Raw genomic sequence first — 10,535 nt, forward strand, 5'->3', positions numbered from 1 at the left:
CAGCAGATGATGAATAGTAAAATACTGAATGGGGGTTATGTTGAAAATCAGTGTGCCGTGTCGCTCTGTGTGTTCTCAATCCCTTTCCTTCAGTTCTTGCTGTCAAAAAAAAAAAAAAAAAAAAAAAAATTACAACCATTGCTTTTTATTTTTACACACCCACCCGGATACTTAGAAAATATCCCTCCCTAGTGCTTAGCCTGTTCTCATGAAGTTAGAAAAGACATTTGCAAATGTCTTTTTTACTGAATAAATCCCTGCAGCAGTGTGACACCTCTCCCATTTTACAACAATTATCAAGATGAAGGCAAGATCAAAGACGTGAAGTGCTTTGGTTTTAACAGAGCATTTGGCCAAATATTTCATGATACCCATGTGAATGAATTAGAGAAGTATGACTTAAACAAAATCAGTTGGTTGAATAACAAAAAGAAATCCAAAGAGTATTGACTACAGATCACTGTAAACTTGAAGGGAAGACTCTTCTCTAGTCAGTTACCACATCTTTAAAGTGAAGGGAGTGTTCCAATATTTGGTGTAAAAGATGATTTTTGGTTGTGCATGAGGGATTTTTTAAAATATTTCATGTGTTTATTTTAATGTATAGTGGGAAAATGAGTATTATCATATAAACCCATACTTTCATGGATCTTATTTAAGTTTAAAAATTGAGGAAATTCAAAAAAGAATATTTGTAATAAAATAGTAAAGGTAGTGCTATTTGTTTAATGTCTTTAGAGGTCATATGGGCAATATCGCAATCCTAAATATAAAATCTTATAACCTAGCAATTTCACTTTCAGAAACGTATCATGCCCAAGTACACAAAGAAACAATGTTCATTGCAGCTTTATTTGTAACAGCAAAATACTAAAAACAAAACAAAAATCCTAACTGATTAAATGACGTCATTAGGAAATGGCTAAAGGTGTTATTGCACATCCATGCAACGGCCATTTTCCTTTCAAGCCAGTGATTCTCAACTGGGCACAATTTTGCCCAATCTAGCAATGTCTGGAGATACTTTGGTTGTCACAACAGTGGAAGAAGAAAGGTATGCTACAGTACCTAATGGGTAGAAGCCAGGGATGCTGCTAACCCTCCTTCGATGCATAAGACAGCCCTCCACAATGAAGAATATTCAGTTCAGAGGCTCCTTGACTTATAATGGGATTACATCTCGATAAATCCATTGAAGTGGAAAATATTAATGTTTATGAGAACACATGGACACAGGGAGGGGAACATCACAAACCGGGGCCTGTCAGCAGGTCAGGGGCAAAGGGAGGGAGAGCATTAGGACAAATACCTAATGCATGCGGGGCTTAAAACCTAGATGACAGGTTGAAAGGTGCAGCAAACCACCATGGCACATGTATATCTATGCATCACACCTGCATGTTCTGTACATGTATCCCAGAACTTAAAGTAAAATAAAAAATATTAATGTTTTCAACTAACCACTATTTTATCAGGATGTAACTCCATCATAAGTCGATGAACAAATTGACAACACGTTTTGTTTGTTTGTTTGTTGCACCGTTGTAGAGTTGAAAAATCATAGGTTGAACCATCAGAAGTCAGGGACCACCTGTACTGATAATTTAATAGTGCCAAGGGTGAGAGACCCTGGTTTAAGCAGAATTGCTTTTTCGTGGTCATCGGTTCTTACTCTTTTCATTTCAAAAGAAGTTTGACCGTGTGCTACTAGTTAAACCCTTATTACACTAGATTTAAAAATTAAACTGTTTCATCTATTACAAAGCAAGCTCTTTTGGTGAAGGATTCATGACTGATTCACCTTTGTTGCCCCAGATCCAATGGTTAAATGGTCTGTCTTTGGAATGAATGAGCTGAGAAAAAGCATAGCCAAAGAGGTGGGCACACCCTGGCTTAGAAACAGGCAGATTTGGGTCACTAATAGAGAAACTCTGGACAACATATTTGAAAAGTAGCAATAATGACATTTTTCTTGAAAGGTTTTAAAAAACAGAGATTATAAATGTAAACTGACTCATGGTAGGCACTCATAGTGGCAACGGTTGTTATTGCTGCTAATGGTTATTATCATTGGCAGTGAGATCAGCACCTAACAACATTGAACTAACTGCTCAACAGGTTTAACTAATAGATCCTTAAAGTCCTTTCCTACTCTAACATTCTGTGGCATAGTCCTGAAAGCAATTCATTCATTCATTCATTTTTCTAACTTATTCAACAAATACTTATTTTCTACTCTAATGGAGTAAGCAAAAACTAAAATCACAAAAATTTAAAATACAAGCATGCAACTTAGATGTTAAAGACTCCCTGCCCCTCAGTGGTCTGATTACACTCTGCCTAAATCCCAGCCCCATAACCTGTGTCAGCCCAAAGCGTCCCCAATAATCCAGCAAAGTCTCAAGAATTCCTCCTTATGTTTTTCTCTACTCCTGTGCTCCTTCATCCTTGCGTGTAGACTGTTTTTCTGCATAGCTTCCCGGTGCATGACTTAACCCTTTTACTGGCCTCCATAAGAAATCCTTACACATCAAGTTCTTGGTAGTTTTTACTAAAAATAGGGGTGAGGGGTGCCTGTGAAGGGTCCCATCCCCTAATGCAAAGACTTCACCAACTCCTGGCTTCTCTCAGCTATCCCAGTGTTCTCTCTCTCCCATTCCACAGTCCCTGAAAAACTCCTCCCTTGCTTGCTACAGTTTAGTTCTAACCAGATCCATAATGCTTGGGCTTTCACTGTCCATATCCAAGGCAGATATTAGGGTACTTTCTCAGATAAATCCAAAGAGGAATTCCAATAGCAACTGTTACTATAGTTACCTTTTCCTATTTACTTATATTTTGTATAAGTATGATTAAGAAAACATGCAGGATGTACTGTTTGGGAAGAAGATGGTTTAGAAACTTCTTTACCATGGAAGGTATCTGAGCAGGAAAGGGAAACAATCAAAAGGATATTCTAGGAAGATGCTTAGAGACAAGTAAAAGAAGGAATGGGGCAGAGACCCACTGGATGGCAGGAAAGAGGCAGGGTGCTAAACCATCTTGAGTTGATCTTTTCCCACCTTCCCAGTGCTGTGCCTTTGCTCATGGTGACTGCTTCCCAAAGGTGCAGCTCTATAGTGGCTGTCCTCTGTATGCTGGAGATAACGGTGAGAATAGATACAAGGGAATCAGTTCCCTGATCAATCAGATACAAGCTAGGCAGTGACCACAATAAACCATAAGAAAGAAATGATAGTCATGGGCCAGACACAGGGCTCACATCTGTAATTCCAGCACTTTGGGAGGACGAGGTGGAAGGACCACTTGAGTCCAGGAGTTCAAGACCAGCCTGAACAACATAGAGACCCCCGTCTCCACAAAGAGTTTTTTAAAAAATTAGCTGGGCATGTTGGCACATGTCTGCGGTCCCAACTATTTGGGAGGCTGAGGTGGGAGGATCGCTTGAGCCCAGGAGTTCAAGGCTGCAGTGAGCTGTGACCGTGCCACTGCAATTCCAGCCTGGGTGACAAAGCAAGATTCTGTCTCAAATAAATAAATTAAACTAAATATAAAGATATGATAATCATGGTGTTTTGACCTATAAGAATTTGTAGTGATGACTAATTGATAATGAGGTCCCAAGAAATGAAATAAATGAGCAGCCTACTAAGGTGCAGCTAGACATACATAGATGGAAAATTTCTAGGTCTACAAGACAGAAATCTAACCCAGATTCACAGCTTTTTACCCAGTTCCCAGGTCTAAGCTAGTTCACAGTCCTGGAGCCACTTAACTATGAGGAAGCTGGGTCCTTCTGAGAAAGGATCCTGCAATGTAGCCACACGTATGTGTTCTGAATTTTCACCCAAGCTTTCCCCAGAGACAGTGTGGGCTGCATGACTTCATACTGGGGAAAAGAAATGCCTAGACTATGCAGAGACATTAGATACTGTCTCTAAATTTACACTGATTCTCAGAGACTGGAAACACCAATGTGCCTAACGTGCCACTGGGGGCTCATAAAGTTCAAAGGGTAAATGAAGTCTTGGCCTGAGTCCATCTAAGCAGCGTAAGCATGGACTTATTATGTGATTCTTCCCAAGTCCCAGAATGTATACTGAGAATAGATATCAGTAACAAGCAGAGTCCTTACATTATTTCCCTGGCCTCTGGTAGGAGGACTGTTATGGTAGGATCAGGCAGAAACCTCTGGAGTTGCATATATGTATGCGTGGTGTGTGTGTGTGTTTAAAACTTTATAGTTTAAAAAAATAGTAAAACAAAACAAAACAAAACAAGAAACCACTACTACGTCCCTAGAGAAATGGCAGAAATAATGCTACCATCAAAAACTTGAGAAATGCAGAGTGATAATTCTTACAATATCATCCCTTTATTCACCTAATTGGCTGGTGTGAAAACCAGACAAATTCTGAATGACAGTTGATAATCAGGTTGTGCTGCCAATTGCAACTGCAATTCCAGATGTGCTGTTCTTTAATGGAGCAAAACGACATAGCCCTTTGCACTTGATGTACAGCTACTGACCTGTTTTATTTTCCATTCCAATCATTAAGGAATTTGGGGAAACTGCACTTGTACGGTAGGGACAAGAGTATACTTTTATTAATACCATCTTGCCCCAGGACTGTGTCAACTCTACCACTTTTTGTTACAATGTAGTCCAAAGTGAACTTAATTTTCTTTTTTCTTTTTTTTTTTTTTGAGACGGAGTCTCCCTCTGTCACCCAGACTGGAGTGCAGTGGTGCGATCTCAGCTCACTGCAAGCTCTGCCTCCCGGGTTTACGCCATTCTCCTGCCTCAGCCTCCCAAGCAGTTGGGACTACAGGTGCCCGCCACCTCGCCCGGCTACTTTTTTGTATTTTTTAGTAGAGACGGGGTTTCACCATGTTAGCCAGAATGGTCTCGATCTCCTGACCTCGTGATCCGCCCGTCTCGGCCTCCCAAAGAGCTGGGATTACAGGCTTGAGCCACCGCGCCCGGCCAAACTTAATTTTCTTAGTAGCCCACAAAACATTATATTGGTCCACTGTATTAACGCCATTATGCCTTAAATCAGGGAGAATATATGGTGTCCTCTCTCCCAAGGCCAAAATGCATAGCTGCAATTAAGAACCAAGGGGTAGAAATAGGAGTTAGCTTTTTTACTATTGTATCCAATAATTCACCTGAAGAGTTTCTGCTTCTTATTCAGTAGTCCTGGCTAAGTAGGCTTGAAGATTCTAGCATTAAATGAGCAATGTTTCACCCAGTAGTTATGGTCTCAATGAATTAGAAGCTAAGGCTACCTCTTGGCCATCTGGGGCTCCTTAGGCCACTGGGAAAAAAAAATGTGAAGAAAGAAGCCATTATACCAGTTGGCGTAACTGATCCCAATTGCCAGGGGGGAATTGAGTTGCTGCTGCACAACTAGAGAAAGGACTGTGTTTGTAACTCTGGGGACTCACAGGGACATCTTCAGTACTCCCTTGCCCAGTAATTCCCATGACAGAAAGCAGCAGAAACCCAATAAAGAGCAAATCACTAAGAACTCAGACCCCGCACACAGGTTCGGTCATCTCACCAAGGTTCTCAGAGGGTGAGGGGAACCTCAACAAGGAGTTCTCAGAGGGTGAGGGGAACCCAACGTCAAATGGATGGTGGGAAAAGATGGCCATGACACTTAGGCTGTATGACCATTTATGAGTAGGAACTCTAACAGCTATATTTCGTTACTTGTTTTTCTTTTCACTTTTCTACTGCTGCTTTATATGAGGACACTAATGATACCTAATCCTTTAGGTTTAAGATGGAAGTATGAACAAATGGTTATCACCCCATAATGATAAAATAGTTGTTGGGACTCTGGGCATCTCTTGTGTTGAGGACATGAAATTTCACCTATATTAAGGACAAGAGAGGATAAGGGGCAAAAAAGCAGACTAAACATATTTTCCCACTGCCCTTCTATTAATATTTCCCATCTTTCTCCACCTTGCTTGCTGCCCCTGAAAGTCTGTCTGTTTGGACTATATCAAATGGGCTCTGTCGGGTTCAGCCTGACAGAAGAGTAGAGGAAAGGAGGAGAGAAATTGGGGTATTCATTCTTCTGGATCACCCCATGACGTGGCATCAAGAGAACTCTTATCTCTTGATAAAAGGTCACCGCTGCTCTCAAAGCAGAGGCTCTCCAAAACTATCTTTTCTTCCAGTTTCAGGTAACTTCTCCCTTCCCTTGCCCTTGGGCACCAGCTCTTTGGTTCTCCCACACCATTTCCAAACCTTTTTAATTAGTCCCCTTATAAATAAACCCTCCAAAACTATCCTGAGTGTACCATTTGCTTGTTGTGATAATTCATTGCACGTCTATCAAATCATCACATTGTATACCTTGAATATACACAACATTTGTCAATTAACTTTTTCTTTTCAGACTGTGTTTCACTCCCATCGCCCAGGCTGGAGTGCAGTGACCCAATCTCGGCTCACTGCAACCTGCGGTTCCCAGGCTCAAGTGATTTTCCTGCCTCAGCCTCCCAAGTAGCTGGAACTACAGGCGCACACCACCGTGCCCGGCTTTTGTATTTTTTATAGAGACAGGGTTTCACCATATTGCCCAGGGTGGTCATGAATTCCTGAGCTTAAGTGATCTGCCCACCTCAGCCTCCAAAAGTGCTGGGATTACAGGCGTCAGCCGCCACACCTGGCCTAATTACTTTAATTCAAATGTTAAGCAGGGAAAATTTATCACTTTGATGACTGGGATATGAACCCTTGTTTTCCAGTAATCTTTACTTTTGGCTAGCACCTAAACACTTAATTCCTTCCTGTCTCTCTCTAGACTAAGTTGCTGAATGCAGGACAACCATGTCTGCCTTGCTCACTATCAAACCACAAAATGCCCAACAACTTCTGATACACCATAGCTGCTCACTACCGAGTATTTCTGCCTGTTTTCTGACCCATTTGGAATTCTCAAAAGGCAATCTAAGGCAGTGCTTCCCAAACTTTAATATGCATGAGTCACATAGGAAGCTTTTGAAAATGTAAATTTTGACTCAGTAGATCTGGACATTCTGTATTTCTAGCAAGTTCCCGGTTATACAAATGCTCCCAGTTTATAGAACACATTTTGAGGAACAAGTTAATGCCTTATAAAATTAAGCCAGAACTCCCCTCCAAAAAAAACCAATACTGTATGCTCCCACTTACACAAATGTGTAGAATAGTCAAATTTATAGAAACGAAGATGGTGATTGCCAGGGTCTTGAGGAAGGGGAGTTACTGTTTAATGAGTACAGTTTCAGTTTGGGGTGATGAAAAAGTTTTAGAGATGGAAGTGGTGAAAGCTGCACAAAAATGCAAATGAACTTAATGCCACTGGACTGTACACTTACAAAGTTAAAATGACAAATTTTACATTAAAAAAAAAAAAACTTTAGGCCGGGCGCGGTGGCTCAAGCCTGTAATCCCAGCACTTTGGGAGGCCGAGACGGGTGGATCACGAGGTCAGGAGATCGAGACCATCCTGGCTAACATGGTGAAACCCCGTCTCTACTAAAAATACAAAAAACTAGCCGGGCGAGGTGGCGGGCGCCTGTAGTCCCAGCTACTTCGGAGGCTGAGGCAGGAGAATGGCGTAAACCCAGGAGGCGGAGCTTGCAGTGAGCTAAGGTCCGGCCACTGCACTCCAGCCTGGGTGACAGAGCGAGACTCCGTCTCAAAAAAAAAAAAAAAAAAAAAAAACTTTAAAAACTCAAACAAGGCCCAAGTTGATCTTGCTTCAAGGAGTCTGCCACAACAGGTCCAGGGACGGTGGTGCACGCAGAGCCTGTCTTACCTGCCTCCAGATGCCTAGATCAAAGGTTGCATTAATGTTAACTCTGCCAAGCAAACTGCAGTTGGATAATCGTCTTAAAGGGTCTCATACATCAATTCTACTCAGAGGATTTCTGAGACAAGTTGCAGAAACTGCAGAACATGAAGCTAATTTAGGCTGTACATAAAAAGTGCATTTTCTAATCTAAACAGTTTTCATGACTTAGAGCTGAGACTCCAGATAAGAGTTACTGCCAGAACGGAAAATTAGTTTGCAACTGAAATTCCTAATGCTTACAACATGGTGCCTCTCAAAGTGAAATGCTTGACTGGAATCTGGTACCTGATGATCACAGGGACAAGTGAAATACAGCTATACCCACTGAAGGCACTTTGAACCAGTGACACTGGCTGGGCTTTCACCAGAATGTTAAAGGTGAAATTGTTGTTTGGGAATTAAATTCTTTATTATATTTTGAACTTTGATGGTCTATCCATTACATATTGAAGCTGCAGAACATCATTTATGAGACAAGGAGTTTCCACAGTAAGTAGAATGCTACTATATTAAATGTTGTACCAGATGATAGAAGATTATGGGATCACTAATTGTGTCACAACTTAAAACGAGAGTTAACCTTTCTCTCAGATGCTCACAGCTCCCTCAGTTCCCTGGATTGCAGTAATCCTGTGATCACTCAGTGAGACCAAAACTCCAGAAATGCCCATTTTTGATGGAGAACTAAAAAAGAAAATGTGTCTGGGGTCCAAGAGTTGTCTGCTTACCTTGTTTACTCTTCCAAAACTGTATCATGTGAGCTGTTGATGAAGTTCTTGAGAAACTTTAACTCAAAATTGAGACTACAGCTTGCCTATCCTTTTTTGAAACAAAATCAATTACACAACTGATTCTAATGTGTTCAGTGTGACCATTACTTGCGCTGTCCAAATGCAACAAGAATCTGCCTCTTAATAATCAGAGCCCTTTACTTTCAGGTCTAGATGTGGCAAGAAGTTTTGGAGCCCTCTGAAGTCCAATCTGATTTTTAAAATCTCCTAACATGCTATCTGGAGGAAATATGGCTGGAGGCCCAGAGCAGTTATCCAGCTTGGGTGTTTTTGCTGCTGTAATGTGATTGTGAACCAGTAAGTAATGTCCATATAGCTATTTATTAAAGAACCAGACTCCAACTGTCCTGTTGGGCAGGAGAGATACCTTGGAAATTAGCCCAATGTCTGATGCCACCTGAAATCGTAGGCAAGCCTTCTTCAGTATTCCTTGTGGTTCTGAGCACTATGCAAGGGGTGAGTCTCATAGCCCTTGGTGGACCAGAGAACAGCGGTGGAAGAGTAGGTTTGATTAGTGGACTTCAGAGTAAGGATGTAGATAGAGAAATGGGCTTACTCTAGTGTTTACACATTTTAACCAATGAAATTAAATGCAAAATATTTGTATATTTTTAAACAAATAGATTGATCTCATTTCTACCTGTCATCAGCTCTGTACTCATTCTATTAGAACTATTCTCAAGTGAAGGACCTAGCAAATCACCCCACATGTGATAGTACCATTTCTAATTATTCTGTGGTCATCTTTTATTTTAAACTGTTTTCTTTGCTCACTGCAACATATACATTCACCCAAAATTGTGCTGGTTGTTCTTCCTACTGTATTTGATAAGGTTTATAAATATCTTGGTGGTGGTCACTGATAGATATGAATTACTCTCATCAGTACAGATCTACCTGAACTAAAACATTTTTTTACAATAAAACATGGTCCTTCAAAAACCATACTTTCTGGCTGGGCATGGTGGCTCATGCCTGTAATCCCAGCACTTTGGAGGCCAAGGCAGGCAGATCACCTGAGGTCAGGAGTTTGAGACCAGCCTGGCTAACATGGTGAAACCCGTCTCTACTAAAAATACAAAAATTAGCTGGGCATGGTGGTGGGTACCTGTAATCCCAGCTACTTATGAGGCTGAGACAGGAGAATCGCTTGAACCCAGTAGGCAAAGGTTGCAGTGAGCCAAGATCATGCCACTGCACTCTAGCCTGGGCAGCAAGAGTGAAACTCCATCTCAAAAAAAGAAAAAAAAAAAAAAACCTATGTTTTCCTTCCTTATTGAACCACCTTAACACATATACACATTTCCTTTCTTATCTCTTTCACTGAGTTTTTTCTCCATCACTCTTAAGTCCATGAAGAAAAGGGCTATGCAAATTCCTACTCACCTCAAGCTCCCCCACCCCTTACTTTCTCTAAATGTCCACAAAATTAAAGTTTTCTCTTTGAGAGGCAGAACTTAAGTGATTGTACCTACCCATTCTATTTTCTCCCACATTATAAAAACGATGGAAGACTTTATTCCTACTCCTCATCAACCCCAGAAGATCACATGACTATAAATTCCCATGTTTTACTCAAGGGTAATCAGTCATGCCAAGGGTGAAGCAAGGAAGCTTTACTGAGAAATATTTGCCCATATTCCTTCAGACTTTCCCAGCTTCATAATGTGATTTTTACCTAAATTGAACCTGCAAAGCTCAAAAGCACATACTTGATTATATTTAGTTTCAATATAATCAGTAACTGATCCATGACTTCTAACTGGCAATACCCACTCCACCAACACAAGAATAAATGTTTACCTTAAGTTCTAACTAGCTACTTTGGGAAGCTGGGGAAGCACAGGAAAAATAATGGGCTACAAGACTGACACCATGATGACTC

This window comes from Rhinopithecus roxellana, chromosome 8 (genome assembly GCF_007565055.1).
Source record: "Rhinopithecus roxellana isolate Shanxi Qingling chromosome 8, ASM756505v1, whole genome shotgun sequence".
NCBI classification, from domain to species: Eukaryota; Metazoa; Chordata; class Mammalia; order Primates; family Cercopithecidae; genus Rhinopithecus; species Rhinopithecus roxellana.